This window comes from Mauremys reevesii, linkage group 1, assembly GCF_016161935.1.
Source record: "Mauremys reevesii isolate NIE-2019 linkage group 1, ASM1616193v1, whole genome shotgun sequence".
NCBI lineage: Eukaryota > Metazoa > Chordata > Testudines > Geoemydidae > Mauremys > Mauremys reevesii.
Genome location: NC_052623.1, coordinates 298,100,945 through 298,128,040, shown reverse-complemented (window position 1 = coordinate 298,128,040; position 27,096 = coordinate 298,100,945). Strand labels below are relative to the sequence as shown.

The following is a 27,096-nucleotide window of genomic DNA, read 5'->3' as shown; positions in this document are numbered from 1 at the left end:
TAACAGACTGTGATGTTGCAAAACAAAGTATTATGGCTTCAGGTGCAGAATGAGTAGATGAACTCTTAAGAAACAGGTTTTCAGGCAGATGCCCCTATTAAACAATAAAGTGAAGGGTAAAAGGAAAATAAAACATATGATATAGATTATTAAGAGCTATCTCAAATAAAATGCTTTTCAAAATTTCATAATATTGTTTTGGCTGAAGACAATAAAAACAAATTTTATGAATCCCCCAGAAACTAATTTTTGACATAAGTATCTCTTAGAAATGCCTGAAGTTGCCATTTAAAGCTGCCATGTGTTTGTTGGAAACAAGTTTCAATCTGACAACTTGAGTGCTGAGTTTCAAGACAATGCAATTTTAAACATCAAAGTTATAAATCATTAAAAAATCACAAGGAAGTCACAATCTGCATTCAAGATAGCTGTAAGTAGATTTAGAAACTGGTCTTTCATTATAGCAGTAGAGTGCCTTGTTATAGTTGAAAAGTAGCTGGAACTTTTTAGACTAGAAGCCAGGATTACATCTTTCCTATGTGTTTGGGAAGTGCTTGAGCACATTTTGGGCACTAGTACAATCTAAATCACAAATACAAATAACTTTCCAGGAAGTTTGTGTTTCTAGAAAATAAAAACTTACTATTTTCCATAAGATAATACAGGACTCCCCCCAATCCCTCAAACACATTTTCATAAGAGTTCCTGTTGCTTTTCAATGGTATATTAGCAGATGTATTACTCAGGGGAGACGGAATGATTTGAGTAACTACTAATAAGGTATCAGTCCTTTACATTCTACAATACGTCATTGATTTGAATTTGGCTTCGATCAATAGTGAACAAAAATTGTTACCATCTGAGGCAATCTGAAAGAAATAACTTAGTGGTTTCAGTTCAGTGCCTAGAAGACAGGTGTTCATACCATTAAAAAAATCCTCCATTAGTACGATTTGCTGAACTATCCTCAATATAGAGACTATTGCTGATGGTGCAACTGCACCATTGCTAGAGGTGCTGTAATTTTTACAATTATATTATGAAAACCTACTTTGAATAGTAGTAAAAATGCCTGAGCTTCAACTTGACTATCACCTTACTAAAAATGCAGCTATACCATTGCTGGCTGCTATTGTAATATGGGTTATTAAATTCTCCAGTGTGGATGCACCCCCAGAGGTAGTCTCTCCAAGTCACACTCAGTAGGAGGCCAGAGCTGGGAAGTTTGTTCCACCACTGTGTGTGCGCTGTACCTCTTCTATCAATAAGGCAATACATAACTTAACGGATGAAATATTTCAGTTACTTTCTGCCTTTTGTTAGGGGTGGGCAGGGAGGAACCTTAAGGAATTGAAACAATGTAACTGCTTTACATGACAGAAAGAATAAAGATGAACCATGTTGTCTAGTGGTCAGGACACGGTATTAGGAGGTAGGGTGACCAGACAGCAAGTGTGAAAAATCAGGACAGCAGGTGGGGGGTAATAGGAGTCTATACAAGAAAAAGACCCCAAAATCAGGACTGTCCCTATAAAATTGGGACATCTGGTCACCCAATTAGGAAGCAGGAGACCTGGGGTCTGTTCCCAGCTCTGCAACCAACCTGTTGCGTAATCTTGGGCATGTCACTTCGCCTTTGTTTCTCCTCTCTTTGTCTGTCTTCATTAAATACTTATAGAGTATAAGCTCTTCAGGACAGGGACTGTCTCTCACTACACAGTTCTACTGTGCATAACACAATGGGGCCTTGATCTTGGATGGAGACTCTAGGTATTACTGTAATACAAATAATAATAAATGAACTACGTGGGATTTGTACCAATTGTAGAGTGTAGTTAGTAAATAAGTTTCCATGAAGTAACTGAGCTCTCCTTGGAACAGCTGAGTTGTAACTATGCAGTCTCATGTATTCTGAAGAGTTACACTTAAGCTCCAACATACAGTAGAACCTGCTTTAGAGACCACCTCTGAAGAGAGACCACCTGTCATGAGTGACTACATGCAGAGGCCAATAGAATTTTTCCCTGTATAATTTAACTGTGAAGAAACTGAGAAGAGCGACCACCTGTCATCTGCGGCCAATGACCACATTTTCTTACTGCCTTTAGAGCTGGGCTGCTGGACAGCGGTGGCTGCTGGACAGGCGCCCAGCTCTGAAGGCAGCACCTGCCACTAGCAGCAGCACAGAAGTAAGGCTGGCAATACTGTACTGTATCTTTGAAGAGAGGCCATCTCTTACAAGCAACCAATTTTGCGAACTCCCATGAGTGGTCGCTCTTGGCCTGTTTTACATATAATATACCCTCAAAGATTTAATTGATACAAATTCAATCCTTTGATTTACTTCAAGAGATTTGGAATCAGTGGCCTTGATAAGATTCTTTCCTGGATCCCTGCCTTTGTTTTATAAATTTTCTCAGTCCACATCCAGAATTGATGAGGTTTATTATTCTTTTTAGAAGTTCAGTTGATTGGTTAGTGTGCCTCAACATTGTCAAAAAATTGTGGCTATCAAGAGAAAGATATTCCATAGATTCCCCAAAAAGTGGGTTGCAAGTGTGATCCACGTGTAGTTTATGGGAGAAGGGGGGTTTCTGTGGCTGATAACACCACAAAACTAATGTGCTTTTTGTTCAGTGTGTGGTATATAGTCACTTCTTAGACTACCGCTATAGAACAGTTTTGCCATACTTTGATAGGACCAAATTCTTTGTGTGTGTTGCAAGTAGTTAACTTTCTTAACTGATGCCACCCTCCGCCCCAAATACATATGACCCATTGGGACCACTCATGTGAACAGGGGCTGAAGCAATGGGCCCACAATAACCAAATGGATAATGTGACTGTTGTTTACCCATGATTAATATATATTAATCATACTATTTCTTTCCGTAAGGTCATTCCCCTGTGAGGACAGAAGGTCATGCCCATGGAGGCTTAAACAAACCAAAACCAAAAAAAAAAAAAAAAAAAATCCAAAGAAACCCCAACAACCAAGCACAACAATATGGCCCCTGGCCAATGCTTCTTTCTCTGGAGAACCCAGAGGTGGCAAAATCCAAACCAAGAAACTGAAGATCTGTAAGACAATTCAAAACAAATAAATCAGCCCCCTCCCTGGGGTTTCTGACTCCCAGCCAGGCTTGCTGAGGTTCCTGATGTTCGTGAAGATCTGGCAGGCAAGTCCAAACAAACTAGAAGACTTATGATACATTTCAAAACAAATAAACCAATTTCCCCCCGGCTTTCTTCCTCTCAGGCATTTTTGCAGGGGTTCCAGACATTCTCCAGAGATCTGGCAGGCCAGTCCAAACAAACAAAGTTCTCTGTGTCGCTGGCAGCAGCTCCATCTCCATTCACTGTTCCCAGCATGCTCCATTGGGAAGGCCCATGAATCATAGCAGTCCTGGGACTATACTACTTATGATTCTCTGTTTGGCTGGCTAAGAGAAAGGGAAGCCTCTCCCTGCCCACACATCAGGGCTTCAGTTCCAGGCCCTACACAGAGTTAATAGCCTTGGTTCACCTCAAACCATAAACTGCCACCCTGGGACCACTTCCTCTCTCTCAGTGGCTGCCTCCTTTTTTCCCCGAGGTCTGTGTTTACAGAAAATCCCCTGGCAAGGGGTAGCATACTTTGGGAGACTTCCCTTAAAGGGCCAGCATGCCCCATTAGAGAGCTAATCTGTCTACACTTGCTCTTCAGCATCTGTCAAATTCAAATCTCAGTGTAAGCTTAAATATAATTGTGGTTAATTAATTACTTATTTTGGCTAGTTAATGACAATCTTATGCTGCTCAACAGAGTCTGCGTGCCTAAGGTATACCCACCCAACTTGTGCCCATTCCCTTTTTTTTTGAGAAAGACAGAGGAAGTGTCTGTTCTTCTTCGAGTGATTGCTCCAATGCATTCCAGTTAGGTGTGCGCGCCGCGCGTGCACGGCATCTTGGAACTTTTTTCCCTAGCAACACCGGCGGGCCGGCTGGCGCCCCCTGGAGTGGCGCCGCCATGGCGCTAAATATATACCCCAGCCGGCCCGTCCGCTCCTCAGTTCCTTCTTACCGCCCGTGACGGCTGGTTGGAACTGTGGAGTGCTCTTCGTTCTCCACGATCCCTAGCGTGTACTTCTCTTCTGTATATAGTTAGTTGTTGTAGTTAGTTTTCAAGTTTTAATAGTTAGTATAGTTTAGTATAGTGTATATAGATAAGGTGAAAGGGGGGGGGTCTTCCCCCTTTCTACCTCACCCGGTGCGGGCTCATGCCCAAGGCACCGGGCTTTAAGCCCTGCGCGGCGTGCCAGAAGCCTATGCCCATCGGGGACCCGCACGATGCCTGTCTCCGTTGCCTGGGCGAAGGGCACAGAACGGACAAGTGCTCGATCTGCTCTATGTTTAAACCGCGGACCCGAAAAGAGAGAGAGATCCGCCTTAAGCAGATCCTCATGGAAGCGTCGCTTCAACCACCGGCACCGTCCGCGCCAGCACCGCGAACTGCCTCGGTGCAGAGCGCGCCGGCGGCACCGAGCCGCTCCACCTCTGCGGCCCCACTGGTGCAGAAGGCGGCTGGAAAATCCCGGCACCGTTCTCTTTCGCCGCAGAAGAAGCAGAGACTGGCGAAGGCGCTAGCTCAAGTCCGCTTGGAGGACTCTGCCAGAGCGTTGACCCAGCCGGCGGCCCCAGTGGTGCCAGTGCACAAGCCGTGCCCCGGACCCTCGACTCCGGCGCCACAAGGCCCGTTGAGTCCGGCGCCGCCACGCTCCCCGGTACCGTCCGCGGTTGAGCCCCGGCTACCATCAACGCCGGAAACATTTGCCTCGGCAAGAGACCTGATCCACCTTATAGAGGCACCAAGCCTCCGGCCCCCGGCACCGCCGGTGCGGGCCATGGTTTCGGCGGGGAAGCCGGCTAGGATGACCCGGCCACCGTCCTTGGAAGGCCAGCGTGGACGTCGCTCTCGGTCCCGGTCCCGTTCCCGGTCCCGTGGCAGGTCTCCATCCAGGCGCTCGCGGTCTCGACGCCGCTCGTCGGTGCGGTACAGGTCCCCCTCGCCTCGTCGGTCGCAGTCCCGGTACTGCTCATCATCGCGGTACCGGTCGTACTCCCGGCGCCGCACTAGATCCCGGTCGCTGTCACGTCCGCACCATCGTATATCGCTGTCCCGGCACCGCTCCTGGCACCGCGACTCACGAGGACGTTCGTGGCACCGTCGATCTCAGTCTCGGTCGAGCTCCCGGCACCGCGGCGGACGTCACTCCCGGTCACCTTCCCGGTACCGCACGGAGCAGATTCGCGCTTCTCTGCCACCCGGGGACGGAGTGCCCCATTCGGCGGCGCACTCGGCTACCGCTTCTGCACCGCCATGGCCTTCTCGACCCGCGTCGGTTGCTTCCGGCGCGGACACTTACGGACTCTTGCCGCCCACCCCACGTGACCATCCTCAAGGGACTCAACCATGGGGCTTCTGGGTTCCGTGGGCTCAGTACGAGGCCCAGGGGGTGCCTTTTCCACCACGGCCCCCCGTGTCGGAGCGCAGAGTCCCGAAGGCGACGGTGTCCAGACCGGCCCCCTCACCACCAGAGGCGGTCGCGGTTCCATCCGAGTCCCACGGCCACGCACAGCCCGCGCCCTCCGACGGGCAGGTGGCGGAACCGACTTCGGAAACGGCCGTCCAGGGATTGTCCTCTTCATCCTCGCCCGATGAGGCGGTGGCCGGGGCAGCGGCTAAGGAGCCTCCCCCCATTGACGTGCGGGCTCACCAGGACCTCCTTCGTCGTGTGGCGACTGCGATGGCCTTGCCCATAGAGGAGGTGCGCGAGGATGAGGACCCGATCACCAATGTGGTCGAGTCTGACATACCGGTGCGAGTGGCTCTTCCGTTTGTACGCACGGTACAGAAAAATGCCACCACAATCTGGCAGACGCCAGCGTCCGTACCCCCTACAGCCCGTGGGGTTGAGCGGAAGTACTCTGTCCCTCCCACGGGCTATGAATACCTGTACATGCATCCGACCCCGGACTCCCTGGTGGTACAGTCGGTTAATGACAGGGAGCGACACGGTCAACCTGCTTCGGCGCCCAAGTCGAAGGACGCAAGGCGTATGGACCTGCTAGGCTGAAAGGTCTACTCGGCAGGGGGCCTGCAAATGAGAATTGCCAACCAAATGGTCCTCCTCGCCAGGTACGCCTTCGACATTCTGACGTCCCTGGCGAAATTTACCGAGCTCCTGCCATCGGCCTCCCGTCCGGAGTTCACGGCCATGTTGGAGGAAGGAAGGAGGGCGTCTAGATCCTCCATCTCAGCTGCCCTCGACGCTGCGGACTCGGGGGCGCGGACCCTGGCATCAGGGGTTACGATGCGGCGTATTGCCTGGCTGCAGTCGTCCACCCTACCGCCGGAAGTTCAATACACGTTGCAGGACCTTCCCTTTGATACGAAGGGGCTGTTCTCCGAAAAAATGGATTCTAGGATCCAAACGTTAAAGGACGGCCGTATTGCAATTCGTACATTGGGCATGCATACGCCAGCGACGCAGCATAGGCCGTTCCGTCCGCAGCCCTCTCGACCGGCCTACCAGTCGCGGTATCGCCCGTATAACAGCCGACGTCCGGCCCAAAATCGCCGTCGTCCGTCCGGCAACCGCCGCAACCAGGGCCAGGCCGCTTCCAAGGCCCCTCAAGGGGCAAAGCAGGCCTTTTGATGGGACGCTCGAGGACGGCCCATCACTCTCCCTACCGGATCCTTCCCCTCTGTTTTACAACCGCCTTTCCCATTTCTTTTCGGCGTGGTCCCGATTAACATCGGACAGCTGGGTGCTCCACACAGTCCAGTCGGGATACCGCCTACAATTTGTTTCGCCCCCGCCTTCCCACCCACCCTTCCCGTCCCTCTTCAGGGACCCCTCTCACGAGCAAGTCCTCTTACAGGAGGTTCAGACTCTGTTGAGCGTGGGTGCCATAGAAGTAGTGCCTCAGGACAGACGGGGCAGGGGATTCTACTCCCGTTACTTTCTCATCCCCAAGGCGAAAGGCGGGCTGCGTCCTATCCTGGACCTTCGCGAGCTGAACAAGTACCTGCTCAAGCCCAAGTTTCGTATGGTCACCCTGGGGACCATCATTCCCTCTCTGGATCCGGGAGATTGGTTTGCCGCCCTCGACATGAAGGACGCGTACTTCCATGTCGCAATATATCCTCCCCATCGTCGTTTCCTCCGGTTTGTGGTCAACGACACCCATTACCAGTTCGCAGTCCTGCCGTTCGGACTGTCCACCGCCCCGCGGGTGTTCACCAAATGCATGGCGGTCGTGGCCGCAGCCCTCCGACGTCGTCAGATGCATGTGTACCCGTACCTCGACGACTGGCTGGTCCGCGGCCAGTCCCGACAGCTGGTGATGGCTCAGATGTCGGAAATCCTGTCTCTGTTCCATCGCCTCGGTCTTCTCGTCAATACCGAGAAGTCCACTTTGGTTCCCACACAGCGGCTGGAGTTCATCGGAGCTGTTCTCGACTCCACAGTGGCCAGAGCCTGTCTTCCTCGCTCTCGGCGTCAGACGATGGTCTCCATCATCCGGGACCTCACCGCCTTTCCTACCACGACGGTACGCTCTTGCCTCCGTCTCCTGGGCCACATGGCTTCGTGTACATATGTCACCGAGTACGCGCGGCTCTACCTTCGTCCGTTCCAGTCCTGGCTCGCGTCGGTGTATCGACCGCATCGAGACCCCATCGACATGGTGGTCACGGTCACCAGGACGACCCTCGAGTCCCTCAACTGGTGGCTCATCCCAGAGGTCGTGTGTGCCGGAGTCCCGTTCCACCCTCCTCGCCCGTCCGTCACTCTGACCACGGACGCCTCAGCTCTCGGGTGGGGGGCTCACCTGGGCGATCTCCACACGCAGGGCCAGTGGTCAGCGCAGGAGCTCGCCCTTCACATCAATGTTCGAGAGCTGCGCGCCATCCGCCTGGCCTGTCGCACCTTCTGCACCCACCTGCAAGGTCGTTGCGCGACAGTGTTCACGGACAACACCACCGCGATGTTCTACGTGAACAGGCAGGGCGGAGCCCGCTCTTCCCCCCTGTGCAAGGAAGCGATGCTCCTGTGGGACTTCTGTGTCACCCACTCAATTCGCCTCGAAGCGTCCTTTCTCCCGGGAGTGCAGAACTCACTGGCTGACCATCTCAGCAGATCGTTCCTCTCCCACGAGTGGTCCCTCCATCCAGATGTCGCCCACACAATCTTCCGGAGGTGGGGATTTCCCCAAGTCGACCTATTCGCCGCCAAAGAGAACAGGAAGTGCCACCTGTTTTGCTCGTTCCAGGGTCGCTCGCCGGGCTCCCTGTCGGACGCCTTCCTGTATCCCTGGACGGATCGCCTCCTCTATGCCTTCCCTCCGTTCCCGCTTGTGCACCGAGTGCTCCTGAAGCTTCAGAGGGACAGAGCTCATGCCATTCTGATCGCGCCGGCCTGGCCGAGGCAGCACTGGTACACCCTGCTGCTCGAGCTCTCCGTTCGGGAACCCATCCCCCTCCCGTTGTGGCCGGACCTCATCACCCAGGACTTCGGCAGACTCCTCCATCCGAACCTGCAGTCCCTCCATCTTACAGCTTGGTGCCTGAGTGGCTGACCCACGCAGAGAGGGGCTGTTCGGCAGCAGTTCAGCAAGTCCTGCTCGAGAGCCGGAAGCCTTCCACTCGCTCCACTTACCTAGCGAAGTGGAAGAGATTTGCACTCTGGTGTGATCATCGAGGTCTTAACCCATTTCTGGCCACGGTCCCTACCGTTCTGGACTACCTTTGGCACCTTAAGGAACAAGATCTGGCGGTCTTATCCCTGAGGGTCCACCTGGCAGCGGTATCTGCCTTCCTTCCCTCCGTGGAAGGGCGGTCCATCTTCTCGAATCCGATGGTTTCCCGCTTTCTCAAGGGCCTGGACCGCTTGTATCCGCCGGTGCGGCGCCCGGCACCAACCTGGGACTTAAATCTCGTCTTGGCCAAGTTGATGGGTCCTCCGTTTGAGCCCTTAGCCACGTGCTCCCTGCTATACCTCTCTTGGAAGACGGCCTTTCTCGTCGCCATTACATCAGCGAGACGAGTCTCTGAGCTTCGCGCTTTGACGGTCGACCCGCCATACACGGTCTTCCATGGGGACAAGGTGCAGCTTCGCCCTCATCCGGCCTTCCTCCCGAAGGTAGTGACGGCTTTCCATCTCAACCAGGAGATCTTCCTACCCGTGTTCTTCCCGAAGCCGCATGCCTCACCTCGGGAGCAGCAGCGGCATACCCTCGACGTCCGCAGAGCGCTTGCTTTCTACATCGAGCGGACGAAGCCCTTCCGGCGTTCACCCCAATTGTTTGTAGCGGTTGCCGACCGCATGAAGGGAGAGCCAATATCTTCCCAACGGATTTCCTCCTGGGTTACTGCGTGTATCCGGACCTGCTACGAGCTGGCCCGTGTACCACCGGGCCGTGTCACTGCACACTCGACAAGGGCACACGCCTCATCGGTTGCCTTCCTGGCCAACGTTCCGATCCAGGACATCTGTCGAGTGGCCACCTGGTCTTCGGTCCACACCTTCGCCTCCCACTACGCGTTGGTGCAGCAGTCTAGAGACGACGCAGCCTTCGGCTCTGCGGTATTACACTCCGCCACGTCTCACTCCGACCCCACCGCCTAGGTAAGGCTTGGGAATCACCTAACTGGAATGCATTGGAGCAATCACTCGAAGAAGAAAAGACGGTTACTCACCTGTAGTAACTGTTGTTCTTCGAGATGTGTTGCTCCAATCCATTCCAGACCCGCCCTCCTTCCCCACTGTCGGAGTAGCCGGCAAGAAGGAACTGAGGAGCGGACGGGCCGGCTGGGGTATATATTTAGCGCCATGGCGGCGCCACTCCAGGGGGCGCCAGCCGGCCCGCCAGTGTTGCTAGGGAAAAAAGTTCCGAGATGCCGTGCACGCACGGCGCGCACACCTAACTGGAATGGATTGGAGCAACACATCTCGAAGAACAACAGTTACTACAGGTGAGTAACCGTCTTTTCTATGCCAATGTTTCTCAACCGTAAATGATTTCCAAATTTCCTTCCCCTTGGCAGAGTTTGGGTAGTGTCTTTCTATTTCCTGTAGTTTTAATTATTGCATCTTCTACCCCATAGTGGCCTGTTAAGTAACGTATATACACTGAGTTTTGTAACACAATTTTGTTTGCACCTCTTGAAACAGAAGAAAGAATTCTCACAAATGGTATTTAAGTAATAAAAATTGAAGAACAGGGCATTTCCTGGGCAGTAGGACTTGCTAGGAGGAGTCATTGGCTTTCAACTGATCTTCCCAGCTGGTCACCCATCCGGAGGAAATGCCCTGTGCTGAGGTTGCTTTATGAACCGAAGAGGGAAAATAGTCATGCACTTTTTATGAGTGATGCCATTTCAGTTGTATTATGTGCAGGCCATTTACAGAGGATCAGTGCCCTGTACACTTGTCAGGTAGATTGCCTGAATTATCTTTTAGCTTTAAGCTCTTGTAGAAAAAATACTTACATCGTTTGAACATTTGGCTTACTTTTGCAATTCAAGCGCTGATCCGGTTTCTAAGGGTATGCCTACACTGTAGCTGAGAGTGTGTGTCCCAGCCTGGGAGAGTGCTTCCCAGTTTGGGGTGATGGACACGCTATAGCACACTCAAAATAGCAGTGTGGCCATTGCGGCACAGGGGACAGAATGGGTTAGTCATCTGAGTACAAGCCTGCCCACCCCCCAGGTCTGTACTTGGGTGGCTATCCCATGCCACAACGTCCACACTGCAATTTTTGGCATGCTAGCCAAAGCAGACCTAGCACATTTGTCTGCCTGGGCTGGGAGGCATGCTCCCAGCTGCTGTGTAGACATACTTTGGAGGTATTGGGCAGTAAAGCTGCTTGAAAATGTAGATTAGGTTGTAGGGGGATAAATGGAGGTGGCATATTCAATTTTGAGAGCCGGTATGAAGTCCTAGAGCCTATGAAACAAAAAAATCAGAGTATAGTTATTAGGGTCCCCTCTTTCCACTGTGTCACTCTTCTTCCCTATGCCCAGTCCAATGGGATGTGGCCACCTCCTTGCTTCTTTAGTTTTGCCTCATTAGTATCCTAGCCTGAGAGAACTTTGTTCCCAGAAACATTTACCGTAGTGGCCAACGTAGTCTTCATCAGGAGCTATGGGCAAGTAATAAGCCCAGCAAATTATTCAGCATGGGGGGAACCTTCTAAAATAGCAATGATATGTTTGGTCTGCAATCCAGTTTGGATGTCCAAAGTAACTAAAACAAGAGGCAGAAACCACCTGGTATTTATCAGGCAATCTATACCATTAGTAGATGAAAAAAATAGGGAAATATTTAGTACATTTTTGGCACATACTCTGCCTGTGAGACACCCTAGAATCTGGTTGAGACATATTGAAAAGTCAGTCACCTTTGTGCACATAGAGGTATTTTTTAGGCATGAGGTGGGTGGTTATTTTAGTCTCAATTTCTCAGTAACTATACCTGGAATGATTACATGAGTAACAATGTGAAACATTTTAATGCCAGAAGAAAGTAATGAGTGGTGTTCACTGGAATTCTTCATACCCACACCTCCTTTGCAACCTGAACCATAGCAGAGCAGTGGTCTCCTGCAGCTGTGAGCTCATAAATCTGAGAATCAATCTAGGTTATGTCGATTTTAATTCGGACCAGCCCTCTGTCTTAGCCAAGAATCAAACTGGTGTACTGGAAGGTTTTGATACCAGATCTTGGGACAATCAGGCACATTAACTGAGAGATTTGGGAGCTCAGAAAGTTGAGATTGGTTTCATTTTGATTATTTTTCCCTATCTCCAAAACAAGTCTTTTATTCTGTTGTTCGATGAAGTAGCAGTGCCAGTGATTAGTTTGAAGGCATTTTGGTATTAAATTGTTTAGATATTGACTATAGTTTTCAATTACACAATAAAGCCCGAAGTGTGCATTATAATGCCCATGTTCATTTTACAAAATGCTCGTGGCCCGGGGTCTTTCTATGCTGTATGTATGGCCTGATTAATGTCTTCATTGCCTGCTGCAGACTTTGGAAATTCTGTATAGTCCAGATGCAGGGAGCTGATTATGATGGAGGAGTAACATGTAGGGAACCACATGCAAGGCAATTAGGTCAGATCTGAGCAGATGGGGAGAGCATGAGTGATAGTGTCCAATATGGGGAATGGGAAGGAGAATGCCTCTGGGGACATGTGATGCTTTCTGGGAAATAATGAGTCCATCCCTGAATGGCTTGTGATTCGTGAGGACCTCAGACACGCATAACTGAGAGTATGTCTACACTACCTGCCGGATTGGCGGGTAGTGATCAATCTATCGGGGATCGATTTGTTGTGTGTAGTGTAGACGCGATAAAATCGATCCCAGAGCACTCTCCCGTCGACTCCGGTACTCCACCACCACAAGAGGTGCAAACGGAGTCGACGGGGGAGCGGCAGCAGTCGACTCAATGCCGTGCACACGCCATGGTAAGTAGACCTAAATACGTCTACTTCAGCTATGCTATTCTCGTAGCTGGAGTTGCGTATCTTAGGTCGATTCCCCCCGCTTCCCCAGTGTAGACCAGGGGTGAGCAATTCTTAAATATATTTAAATACCTAAGGAAATTCACAAGCAAAAATCTTGGTTAAACTGTAGTTATGGTTGAGCAGATTGTAACTGAATCGCCAGCCTTCTATAAAATACTAACTAATATTTTAAAACTTGGGAAATCCAACATTAAAAATTGCACTTTAAAGAAAAAAAAGCTGGCAAGTATGAAAATGCTTAGTCAAGGTCGTCCAAAGAACTTTTTCTCTGCCCATGTTGCTTCCCTCAGAACAACCAGTACTGAAGACAACCTTTTCCACAAAGAATTCACAGGTACATTTAAGCATTGACTCCTATCAATAAAGAATACATGTTACTAAAATACCTTGCTCTTAATTAGAGTTGTTTGGCATATGTTAATGAAAATGAAATGTTGACAAAAAATGGAACCAATTCTTTTTAAGTATGAATTCTCACCCAACTTTCCACCAGCTCCAGTCTTAATCTTGAACATGTACCATACTGTCATCTATATCAAACTGCACCAGTGTTTATATCATCGTCCGGTATAACTCCTTTTCATTTAAATCATACAGACCCCTCACTGTTTCAAAAACTGGACACATCCCCCACTTCATTTGTCACCCATTATGTACGTCAGTGACAGAGCTGCTGCATCTACAGATAGAAAATTCTAAGGCCTAACTATTTAATTTATGGCATTTACAGGGTAAGATTTGGGCCAGCTTTAAGGCAATTCACCCGATTCCCCCAAATCTGGCCCCGGGCCCCTAAGAGGACCCTGCAACGTCCCTAAGGACCCTCCGCCAATGTGCCACCGAAGGCACCGGCAGCCAATTGGGCTGCTGCCAAAGTCCCACCACTCTCTTCGGTGGCAGCTCTTCCGAATTGGGCCCCACAGTGCCTGAACCCGACCCTGGAAGAGTAAAGCTTAATGAATTGGCAAAGAATCACACTTCATATGTATGGAACCAGTGCTTTATCATCCTTATTTACTGTGGCATGTTTTACATGCAGACTGTTCAACATTTTTTCCAAAAGTAAGGTGTTTACTGACATAGGCTCTGGATTCATAAAGTATTTAGGAAAAATGCTTCACAAAATTTCATTCAGGAAGATGGCAAGAAAAAATACCACTTTACAAAATAGCTATGAAGGTTGGAAGACTGCTGGTGAGCAGAGTTAAGGTTGTTCAGATCCCCTTTATTGAATATTTCCATACTTTCTAATATTTGATATGTTTTTAAGTTAAGTTACCCAGATATAAAAAATTGTGGAAGTTTTAAAAAATGTAATATGCTTATAAGAAATTTTCTAAGAAGGCTAGTGTTAACTGCTGCCTCAAGTTTTTGTTGTAGTTGGTTTTGGGTTTTTTTTCCTGGAAATTGGTGTCTTGTTATTCTAAAGGCATCAACTTACATCCCCAAGAAATTGTACAGTATGGGTATGACCTTCCTGTAGCAACCCCTACTGGCCAAACGTGGCACTGCTGGTACTCCCTGGCTTAGTTTCCTTCCAGGGGTGGGCCTCCTCAGCTCTCCACACACAGGTCAGTGCTGGAGATGTGGCTTAGCCCTCCAGCCAAGTCACAAAACAAGAAGTCCAAACAAACTAGAAAGGCCTTGGAACAGGACCCATAGGGTGGGCTGAAGAGAAGCCCCAAAGGGCAGAAGAACCTTCTAGTTTGGTTTGGACTTCTTGTTTTGTGACTTGGCTGGAGAGTGTCTTTCTCTGCTGTGGGTTAGAGCACTGACCCCAGGCTCGTTCCCCTGAAGTACCTTTCCTCTGCAGACCCTGGCTCAGGGCCTCACACAGGAGACTGTCCACTTCCTGTGATTCCAGCCCATTCTGGTAGAGCAGTGGGTCCCCGGCTAGTTCCACTGGAGTCTCTGACCACCTCAGCCCCTGGCTCAGGGCCTTTCACAGGTCCCCACCCATTTCCCATGGTTACAACCCCCCAGACTGAGCTCTTTCAGTCCTTTTTAAGGCCCAGATGTCTATTAATCTATCACCTGACCCTTGGTTGTCACACCCCCTCAGGTTGGGCAGCATTTAATTAATTATGGCACAGGTGTGGCTGGCACCATCTTCCCTTAAAGAAGCCAGACACCCTGTGACAAGTACACTTGCAAGAATATCTGCTGAACGAATCAGTTTCTAGTATAGGATTGTCAGGCACCCGGTTTTCGACCGGAAGGCCTGGTCGAAAAGGGACCCTGGTGGATCCGGTCAGCACTGCTGACTGGGCTGCTAAAAGTCCAGCCAGCGGCGCAGCGGGGCTAAGGCAGGCTCCCTGGCTCTGCGCGGCTCCTGGAAGCAGCTGGCATGTCCCTGCAGCCCCTAGTAGGCGCAGGTGCGATCAGGGAAGCTCCACGCACTGCCCCAACCCCGAGCACCAGCTCCGTAGCTCCCATTGGCTGCAGCTCCTGGCCAATGGGAACTGTGGGGGCAGCGCCTGTGGATATGGGTAGTACACACCGTGCAGAGCAGCCTAGCCACCCCTTTGCCTTGGAGCCAGCCACTTCTGGGAGCTGTGTGGAGCCAGGGCAGGCAGGGAGCCTGCCTTAGCCCTGATGTGCCGCTGACCAGGAGCTGCCTAAGGTAATGCCGCCCGGCTGGAGCCTGAACCCCTCCCGTACCCCAACACCCGGCCCCAGGTTGGAACCCCCTCCCGCACCCTAACTCCCTCCCAGAGCCCGCAACCCAACCCCCTGCCCCAGCCCTGAGCCCCCTCCCGGACCCTGCACCCCGCACTCCCTCCTGCACTCCAAACCCCTCTGCCCCAGCCCAGAGCCCCCTCCTAAACCCCAAACCTCTCATCCTCGGCCCCACCCTGGAGCCTGCACCTCTAGGCAGAGCCCCGATCCGCACCCCAATCCCCTGCCCCAGCCCAGTGAAAGTGAGTGAGGGTGGGGAGAACTAGCGACGGAGGGATGGGAGATGGAGTGAGTAGGGGTGGGGCCTCAGAGAAGGGCAGGGCCTTGGGGAAGGGGTGGGGCAGGGCAAGGGTGTTTGGTTTTGTGCGATTAGAAAGTTGGCAACCCTATTCTAGTACCTAAAACCAAGGAAGTACTTTTAAATGAGTAACTGGTCAATTACTGAATCAACTAACATGACTCTTTAAAGGAATGGAATTAAAGTTTAGTTTATCAAACTAACATTTGATAAGAAAAACTATGTTAATCTCTTAAACCTGATCCAACTCTCATTAAAACTGAAGGAAAGGCTTTCTTTGACTTTAATAGGAGTTGATCAGGGTTTTACAAATGAATTAAGAGATAGATCTGTTTAAACTTTAAGGTATAGTTCTTACAAAATATGATTTTGCAGGTAGGTGGTAATTTAAGTTTTGACTTTAATAACCAGACAACATATAAATTATTGGGATGATATAATTAAAGTTTAACATTGGCTTCTGTGTTGGTCATTTGAGATTTTCAGACAGTAGGAAAATGCTAGAATAAAATTTTAGTTTGACTATTGCTGTAAATGATTTTTTTCTTTAGTACTGGAATGCAGTTTACTGTGCTGAGCAATAAGATCTGTTTGCTGAGCTAAAGTCCAGAATTTTGATTTTAATATGTTTGTCTCTGTCTCTTAGGCCAGTTTGCAAAAAAAAAAAAAAAAAAAAATTTAAGTAAAGGAAGCAAATTAGATTAACTCTTTTTTTTCTGTCTTTACATGAAAAGCATTTTTTCCCTTTCAAACTCCAAAGCATGCCTCTGGTCTGTTTGTTTATTGCATATTCAGGTCAGGTAGAAATCATAATGCTCAATTACCTGAGTTTTGTGGGATTAAAATCTCATCCTTTACATTTATTAATGTAGTTTTTGGCATGCAGTTTCCTTTGGTTTCATTTATATAAAAAACAACATAGTAATAATAATATATGCACCAAGACATGTGAATTATGAAGTGGAAAATTTAAAATAACAATGAACAAAATGCTGATCTCCAAGTAGAATAATATTTCTTCTCTGTGCTTTTTAATATTCTGCTCCCCTGCTGGGAATTTTGCACATGTCAAATGAGCAGAATATCAAATCTGCGAATCAAGTCTGATAGAAAAATCCTTTACCAGTTAATAGGGTTATAAAGAAGTTTAATTTGGTTCTATAGAAATTTCTCTAAAATCCATTTAATAGAAAAATATATCCGTTCTATAGGAATTTTGGGGCATCCTATATAATTCTATAGCAAGGATATAATTCTGTATTAAATACTGTAGGAAAATTTTTGTTTTAAAAAATCTATGGAGCATTTTTTTCTATTAAATTCTATAGGATTTTTTCCATAAGGAGCTGTGAGAATCAGTGTGCAGAATTTAGCCCTAAATATTTACAGCTTGATGTTATAAAGGGCATTAGCAGATGTAGAGTGTTTGGGACACATATAGCAGCAAAATGAACAAAAGGATACAATAACGAAAAAAAGATAAAATTGGGAAATAGGGAAAAAATGAACAAAGGAAAATTTAGTTTGACTATCAAGAATATTTCCAAAGAGCAAGATATATTAGATCATGGAACAGTCTCCCAAGGGATGTACTGGAAACTCTACTGCTTGAATCACTTAAGGGACAACCACTAAGTTAAAATGAAATTTGAGATAAGCTTAGCTATATTTGCAGCAGTAAGCACAAAAATAAAATTAAATGTTTACAATTTTCCTCCCTGCCCTGGAAATTCTCTCGTAAATGAGAAAGTGCCAAAGACAGCTGAATATTCATCATTATGTAACATTGCAGATGCCATGATACCCAGGAGACTTATGCTGTCGTCCAGGCCTTGAAAAATCCACTCCCCCATTCATATGTGATGAATAGGAAGCTTTCCCTGGCAAGTGCCATTAACTTTTACAGAATCTAAGTATTCAGTGGGAAAAAAAAAGTCTCTAGTTTGTATGGTTACAAAGGTTACCTTCAAAACGTGAGCTGAATATAAATCAATATGGTGCTGTTTGCCTGAGTCTGCAGATAGGCAGTTCCTGTGCCTCTACTGGTGCTCAGAGCTTTGCCAAGGGTCTTGTCAGTTTCCATTCCTGCTGTTTAGAATCCTGTTGATAATGGTGAAACTGAGAAGTTGTAGCTATTCACTTGGAGGAGAGCTCAAAAATAGAAGTTGGAGGAGAGGTATAGTAGCAGAGACCATCTCATAGTGGTAGCAAACAGGAGGCTGTAGAGCAGCAAACAAAGAGAGAGAATGTTCTTTCTCTCCTTCAGCAGCTTGGGAGGGGAGGGAGTCAACTCATCAGAGGCTGGTATGAAAGATGGAGTCACCAAGCAAGGTACAGAGACACTACTCTGGTAGGAATCCTAAATCCCAGCACCCTTTTCTTTTTCCCTGCAGCTAGAGGAGTTTTGGCTTTTCACCTGTGTATTGTTCCTACATATTGGGGGGGAACGTATGTGGGGCTTTCTTACAGGTTGTTGACTAGTAGATTTAGTCCTCTGACTGTTGACTCTGTCACTGAGGGGTGAATGAAGAAATATGTGAGGCTGTAAGTGGGAGAGAAAGAAAATGTGGGGATAAATCCGAAAAGAGAAGTATGGTACCAACTGGGAGAGATTTTGATGGGTGAAGGAAGAAGACACAAAATAGAGAGGTAGAGCATAGAGGTTTAGAACACCTTATAGGAGGAAAAAGAAAGATATAGAAGATGGATGCAAAGAGAAGAAAAAGAAAACAGACCCTGAGGACAAAATGGGAAAAGACATGCCATAATCTGTTATACCACAGAAACGAAAGGAAAAGTGGAGTGAAGACAGGAAGGGTAAGAAAGTACAGCAAACTCGAGAGCAAGCTATACTTCACAAAATGTATTAGAAAGTTGATTTACAATATTTTTCAATCAATAGACTCATAGACATACTGTGAGGAACAATCCTGTATTAGCTTGCAGATGGCCTAGATGGCCTAAAAGGTCTGTGACAATTCCAACTTGTGTGATTCTATGATAATATTAACATTAGAGAAGCATGTGGGGGGGAAATCATAGCAGAGATTGGGTTTGCACTCAAACTCTCTCTTTTTCCAATCTCAGTTAACTGATGGGCCCAATGCAACACTGACAGATATCAGTGGAAAAACTCCCATTGGCTTCAGAGGGGAATGGAGCAGGCCCTGTAGCAGGAGCAGGCAAATTTTTTGGCCTGAGAGCCACATCTGGGTATGGAAATTGTATGGCGGGCCATGAATGCTCACAGTTCCCGGCAAATGGGAGCTGTGGGGGTGGTGCTTAGGGAAGGGGCAGCGTGTGGAGCCCCCCAGCTGCCCCTCCACATAGGAGCTGCAGGGGGTCATGCCACTGCTTCAGGGAGCCATGCAGAGCCGCGGCATGTGCAGAGCAGTGCAAACCCCGGATCCTACCCCGCCATCGGGAGTTCGAGGGCCAGATTAAAATGTCTGAAGGGCCGTATGCAGCCCCCGGGCCGTAGGTTGCCCACCCCTGCCCTGTAGGATCGTTATTCCAATTATACAGTATCATCTACATGGCTAAAAGTTTAATTATAGTGTTCCATTCTCAGCAGGTCAGCAGTTCTTTCTAGAAATAAGAAGAAAAGGACACCACCACATAGGAACGTCCAAAATGTCTAAAATGAAAACAGAAATTTTTAAAAATAGACCAAGATCAGGGTGAGTCAGTTTTTATCTTAGTGAGGGTCAGTGACACTGGCTGCTGTTTAAGAAGAGTTGTTGTTTCTGGAAAGTCATGCCGAGCAGTCCTGAATGAAAAGTCCATACTTGGTAGATTGTGAAGGTGGGGCCTGATCCAAAGCTCACTGCAGTCAAAGGAAAGGTTCCTTGGGGCTCTGGATCAGGCTCATGTCTCCAAAACATACAGCTAGAAAAGCAAGTGTAAAAGTTTATAGGCATTGCATTTTGGTGAGTGTTTCCAAAATTAAGGAGACCCAGCCTCTGACTAGAATGTTTGTGTAGCAGGGTGGGGAACCTCTCATATAAATCCTACCAAACAGAATATTTCTGCCATTAGTGTCCACAGTTAAGGGGGTGGAGGGGAAATAACACAGAGCCGGTTAAATCATCACCCAGCAAACTCTACACTCTAGTATCACTCTAGGAATATTTAGATAGCATTCCAATGTTAGTTACTCAACATGGTAACATCCCTTCATGTCAGCTAGGAAACCAAATATCATTAAGATTCCAGGTATTATTTTCCAGTTTCTTTTTGTTTCTTTGCCCTTTCATTAGATGGGTTCATCCTTCATAATCAGTTTTACCATAGTGGGTACCAGATCACCCATAAATGCAAGCAAACGAGGGTTTCTGTAATTAATCAGGAATTCCTAAAACTCTAACATTCCTTGACCATATCTGGTGTCCTCAGAGTTCTAAACTTTATTTGATCACTAAGTTCCTTTACATAGGCTTTCTGGAAAGAGCACTCTATCTATATTTTCACAGCCAGGCTCTCCACCCACTTGTGCCATATGTTCCATTTAACATTCCAGGTCAGGAAGTTTAGGAGAGATACCTTTCACATCTAATGACAATTAAGTATTCTATATTGAGTCATTTTTTTCAGTTTACTAGCTCCAGCATTTCACAGATGGAGCTTTGTGCTAAAGAAATGGTAATTGAGGAGGGCTTTGCATTTCCACTGAAGAGTGCTGACTTCTCAGCTTTGCTTTTATAATTCGGTATTATAGGAGGCAACGGCAGGCAAAGAATACTTTATATACAGATGGAAAAACAGATTTTATAGACATAGCTGAAGCCATCAAGGAGTTTAGATAATTGGGAGCTTCCATCCCATGGAACTGTGAAGCTCTGCAGGGCTGAAGCTAAGCTCTGCATGCGTAAAGTTGGAGAGGAGTTTTGGTCCAGATCTGCAGCTGGTGTGAATTCTCACAGGTCCTGCGAGCTCTGACAGTTTACACCAGCTGTGGATCTCCCCTGTGCTGCATCCGCTGTTGAAAACAGTTAGGCTGTTAGCTGGGTTAAGCTACCAGAAAACCATAAGCCTAAGGGCAAAAACAATGAAAACTACAGGAGCTGGACAAAAAAGTCACTCCCTGGATTTCCAGGCAGTCTCCACCCCCCATATCACATTTTAAACAATGTTGGTGTGAGGGTAAGTCAATATGCTATCTACTGTCAGAATGAAGATATAACGAAATTACAGCCCAGGTATTGTGTATAAGGGTGATTCATACTTATATATTTACCTTGTGAATTATTTGCATTTCATTCATTTAATCCACAGAAAATGAGATACCTGAGAACAATAGACCAATTTCTGCTTTGAGTTAAACACACGCACACAACCCCATTGAGATCCTTAGGGTTGCAGGAACATATCTCACAGCAATATTTGCCCCAATATCTACTGTATCTCATAGACTTAAACAGAAAGTGAAAAGGTCTCCTTTGCTTACACACACACACACACACACACACACACACACACACACACACACACACACACACACACACACACACACACACTCACTCACTCACTCACTCTGATGCATTTGCTCCGCAGTTGGCCAAGTTTGATAATCCACTTATAATAAGTAAGAGAACTATTGAAGGATCCTAGTATAATAGAGTACCTGTTACACCGTAACATTTACAGCTTCACTAACATGCAGCTAATATATAACAATTATGTCCTCTGCCTGTGCCACTATAGGCATGACACCTGTAACTGTATTTTAGTGCTGCGGGTAATAGGATAGAATTGTTTTCATGTACAATTCAAAACATATTTTGAGCATGGTTTTGAAAAGTGACCTTAATTTTTGTTCCTTCAGTTTTGCTTCAGGAAATAATTGTGGTTGCTGTTTATAGCACTTAGAAGTCTAATGACCTAGTTGCACCTACAAATTAAGCAATTAGACATCTAAGAGCTAGAAAATGCACCTGTGAAATTGCACTTGTAGTTATTTCTGGGAGCAAGATTCTGGCCAGAAAATCATTGGCTGAATTCAGGCCCCTTTAACCTCCTCTCCCTCTTTCCTCTCCCCCCCAAACAACAACAACAACAACAACAACCACCCCTCAGGGCCTTTAAATTTGTTCATCACAAAACAGTTATTGCCACAGTTCTAGTTCTTGTTAGGTCTGGTTAGGCCAAGGAGGACTCAAATATTTGATTCACCTGAAAAGCCAGTGATCTAGAGCAGTGACTCATAGTCGTGACAATTTGTATAAAATATAATGTCTTTGTATGACTACAGTGTTAGTGAAAGATGCTGGGTAGAGAGCCTGAAGAAAAGAACATTCTACATACAGAGAAAAAGTAGAGTATATGCAGGAGAACTGCAGATTTCCTCAAACGATCCCAACAAGGTTCCTCAACCCACTGAGGGACCACTTAAAGGGTGAGAGAGTAGGTTAGGCTTCATTTTGTCCTCTCAACTTATATCCCCCAAAGGGTGGAACTTGAGATGGGGAATTCTCTTCACTAGGATCTGAGACCACCAACTCATTTCACATAAGCCATCGAGCAGCTGTCAGGCTGTAACAACTTTAGGTCACTAGCAACCTGGTCTGTAGTTGAACTCATGACCTCAAGGCAAAAGCCTCTATATCTCATTGCCAATCCCTGAGATGTCTGATCCCCAAATATGTCATATAAAAATACATACTTATAGCTTACTTTTGAAATACATTACATTGCATTTGTACATGACTGTAGTAAAGTCACAGTGGGGCAAAGATATCTTGTTGCGTCAGCTCTTTTGTTCTTTTTTACAGTGCCATATGGCATCACTGACTTACACAATAAACCATAAATGAGAAGCGAGTGACATGCACAGTCAAGGGGATATTTGACCCTTGGAATAGAAATGAAGCTTCAACTTTAACTGCAGTATCTCTACTGAGATGCCTTAAGTCAAGGTTAAAAAATGGTCAGGCTGCCTGCTGTGCAGTGAAACTGCACTTGTTTGTGTCTCCATGTGTAATTCTTGGTGTGCTGTAAATGGACCAGTCTTCATTTTAACACTTCCATTTGCCTGTCTTCAGCAATGGAAGACGCACAGTTAATACATGTTTATCTATGTATTGGACAGTTTGGAAGAATTGTGTACATTAGAGCTTACTGTTAAGGTGGTGTTGGGGTTAATTCTAACTCACTCAAATTCACCCCAGTAGCTTGTCCCAAGTTGGATCATGGTAACATGAGCTTAGGCAGGCAGTAATATTCCCCCCCAAACTTTTAAAACAGTGGGCAAAGTTGGGTACAAGTTCATTGAGTCAATGGATTTACACCAGGGTGAATTTGGCACGACCAATTTAAAGTTAGAAGGATTCAAATCAGAAATAGATTCCCCTCAGCTAGCTCAGAGAGGTGTCCCAGGTAAAGGGGTAGGTTCACATCCAGAGGAGAGCAGATGATTTCCACCTCTGCTCTTCCATAGGAGTTACATGGAGGGCAAGAGCAACTTTGGTTTCCACAGGGGATGTTCTGCTGTCAGTGAGGAAATGCTGGATTAGAGCATGTCCCAAACACAAAGCTATAGTTTTCCTAGTCTATTAATGCACAATTTTAGACCTGCACTGGTCCTTTGTGGCACCCCTGTACAGCTACATCCTCCGTCTTGTCAGACTTTCTGCTCCCAGGAACCCCATGTTCTCTGGATTATGACAATGGAAGCCTGCATAAATCAGAAGTGAATCTTTGCCCTGTAAATTTACCCTGTAATATGGGATGGACCTTGAGGGACTAAATAAATAATAAAATGTATTATTCACTTATCACTTTAGTATCAGCATCTCAGAAATATTAGAGACCTAAGCTGGACAAAACCCCTCTGAAATGTTATCCCCATCCCCAAGAAACTGAGGGTCATTGACTTGGCCAAGGTAGCACAGGAAATCTGCTGCACAGCCAAGAAGAGAATATAGATCTAGCAGACCCATTCATTATCCACTAGCTCATACTTCCTCCTTCTCACCTACCGCACCTTAAGAGCAATTTACACAATGTTTTTAAACAGCACATCTGTGTTCTCAGGTGCTTTAGGATATTGCAGTTTAATCTAATCCCTTGTTGGGATTCCTATAAAATATAGAGCAACAGTTACAAAGGCGTAATCTTTTAAAAATATGTTTAAAGAGGGTTAGTTCAGGTCAGGAAAACATTGCTAAATAAGGTATTGCCTGCAACTCTCATGCTGAGGTAGATCAGAAGTAGTTTAAACCTAGACATCATTATTTTACTTCACAAAGAACCAGAGGTACCAAGGTGAATGCAAAAACCCCTAGTGAACGTGTGACTACCCCGGCCCGGGCTCAATACAGAGACATTGTTAAAGGTTGTGACAATACAGGTTCTGTTTTCACCAGGCCAGTAAATTAAGTGAGAGAACTGAAATTCCACCCTTGTTTTAGGTCCAGTTAGTGAAAGACATAGGAAGAGAAGTCAGGACCTCCTACCTTTTGGCTCTGGATACATTCTCTTTGGCTAAGAGGACAGTTTAGTAGTAGCAAGACAAGGGTGTCTTTTTGCCAGACCCTGGGTTTCCCAGAACAATTGGAATGTCATCAGGACCAATTTGGAACAGTTCAGGTTACCAAAAAACGAATCCAGCAGTGCCTGCATGCGTACTCCATCATTCCATAGTGCAAATTTAAGAAGATTAGTTCAAAAGCAAACAAAAAACCTGTACTGTGCATGTCCAGGACATGGTTTTGGAATACTCAGAACTCAGTCAAATCAGTCCATGGCCATATTGTCTTTGCTGGGAAATCTCGGCAGCTTTGGAGGGAGGACAAGATGAGACACCATTCCCCCCACCACCCACACACCTGTTCTGCCTAGTCCTGTACCCAGCTCATCCATTCTGTGCCTCCTGCCATGTCACAAACCTGTGGAAAGCCCACTTCAGGATCCAGAGGAGAGATGGTGGCAGACCCCCATTTTGGAGGAGAACCACATTACATGGTAAAAATAGCCTACATGTGTGGCTCTGGAGGGTGGGAAGGGGGACACAATCCAGGCCAGCAGTATTTGCTGTTTATATTATAGTAGTTCCCAAAATGTGCTATGTCCTCTGCAGGCACAGGCCACCCCTAGAAGTGCTTACAATCAAAAAGACAAAACACAGACAAAGGGTGGATAAAAGGGACACAAAATAAAAGCAAAATGATCAGGCGGGTGATTAGTCTTGTTATATATATATACACACACATACTCTCCCCAGATGCCCTTGTAGCTAGCCATTGTTTCTTCCTTTTCAGTTCTGTTAAATGCCACTATTCTTGGCCATTGTAACTTGGTTTGTAAGCCTTGCCTGTTAGCATTATTATCTAAAAAAAAAATTAACCATTTATCTACTTTCTAGTTTAGTTATTTTAATCCTTTTTGTTGATTAGGCTTTGTCTCATTTCCATTTATTTTCATGATACTTGCATATTGATTGATATTTATTTAACTTATGACAAATGTCCATAATGAGACTCCAAACTAGTCCTTATCATTTAGTGTCTGCAACTCTTTTGTAGATACCCCTTAGGATTTGTGTACATTGGGTAGAGAAGAGATCCAGCTTTTCAATCTGCTCACACAGTTCTCATTTGTGTGCTGTGCATGCCAAATTGCAGGCACAAGTTTGGAAAGATGTACATGGGGTCCTTTGAAAATTTGGTCATGCAAGGTGCTGAAGTAAAACCTTGGCCCTAATTCTCCAGAGCATTCTGGCTGCTTTGCGCTATCCCAACAGTACAAAGCAAACATAGAGCTGCAGATCTGAGAACTTGAGGATTCTCCTTACCCAGGGAAAATCTTAGGCACTCTAGACCGCTCTAATGGATCCTACATCCTCTCCCTGCTGGATTGTGTCCCCCTTCCCACCCTCCAGAGCCACACATGTAGGCTATTTTTTCCATATAATGTGGCTCTCCTCCAAAATGGAGGTCTGCCACCATCTCTCCTCTGGATCCTGAAGTGGACGTGGTTGGGTGCCTCTGCATCCATCAGATCCCTGGCTGCTGTAACAGTCCCTGAGGACTTTTGACACCCAGAAGAAGACAGAGCACCAACAGTTGTAATTTGCACCATCGACTAGGTCAGTGCTTGACAGCTTCAGGATGAGGAGATCACAAAGAAGAAGCAAGGCTTCCTTCAGACTTGCACTGAGCACTCACTCCTCAACCCTTGTGGAGAATCTGGCCCACTATCTATAAATCCAAGCAGAGAGGAATTACAAGATATTGAGGCCAGGGAGAAAAGATTTGTTTTAAGATGAGATTCGAAAAGAGATGTAAGATGATCTGCAGTAGGGAGAGTTCCCAAAGGACAAACAAATGAGTGTGATATTACTACAATACACAGTAGTGAGTAAAGAGTAGTGTATCGGGTGTGTTATCATATTAGGACTGTGTGTTAAATTAAATCACTAATGCACACTCTTCAGTTACATTAATTAATGTGCTCTGCTACTCATAAATTCCATAAGGATGTCATCTTTTGTGGTACTGAGTAGCTCTTTCAAGGTGATGAATGCCATCAAGTTCGTGGGAGTTGTAGGTACAAGTCAACAGTATGCAGGACTGGATCAGTGGGGAGGCTAGTTGATTACTCTTTCCTCCAGAGTAAAGGGCTCATTTAGGTCAGAGATGAAAATGAGTTCCCCTTTTTGTGAACATCACAAAACTAGTACAGGTTTCGTTCAAGAGATGCTCAGGACTAGACGAACAGAGGAAGATTGGGATGCATGGCAGAGTAGTGTGAAGCCTGGGCCAAGTTCTCTGCTGGTGTAAATTAGCACAGTTTACAGGAAGTCAGTGAAGCTTCACCAGTTCACACCAGCAGAGAATTTGGCCCCGTGTGTCTGCCCTAGCTCAAATCAGTCTTGTTAGTCTGTCATTTTCACTTGTCAAGCAGGTGGGCAGGGATGCCAGAATAGTACCAAAATGTTAGACCTTGCCCATGGGGATTCAACTAGACAGTAGTTCGAGTTATAACTTATTAGCCAATCAGACAGTCCCCTTTCTTCAGCCCAATTTATAGATTAAATCTGAAATACAGATTAGGAAACTGTAATTAAGTCTGTCATACCATTCTTTGATGCTGAAAAATATGTATTTATTTGGTACCTCTGAGAGTAAGGCTACTTGGACATGGTTGTGTCTGCTGACTGCATATACACATACTGGCAGGTTGGTGAATTCATCCCAGCCCAGACCTGCTACATCCACTCTCATGTTGTACTAAGCCTTTCCTGAGCAGAGAAGGTTGTGCCAAATTGCATGTGTGCTTGGTTGTTCTGTGCAAAGGGAGTGGGATGATACTAAAAATCATTTCTGCTTGTGTCTTCTGCCAATATCTGGGGCTCCTGAGGTGAACTGCATTAACTCACTGCACCAGTAGCCTTGTATTGTATTATTGTATTGAAAGCACGATGCCAAAGAGAGCAAAGAAAGAGAAGAATGGAGCTAATTTAGAATTTGCTTTGCTTTCTTAGCTTCCTGCCATAACCTTTATATTATACAGAAAAAGCTATGTTATCCAGCATTTTACC

The 27,096-nt window shown here is 46.6% G+C and overlaps 1 protein-coding gene across 1 annotated transcript in view; it reads left to right on the top strand.

The window, feature by feature from the left end:
- The window catches only part of HMGA2 (high mobility group AT-hook 2), a 166,562-nt gene that overhangs the window by 39,222 nt on the left and 100,244 nt on the right, over positions 1 to 27,096 (top strand).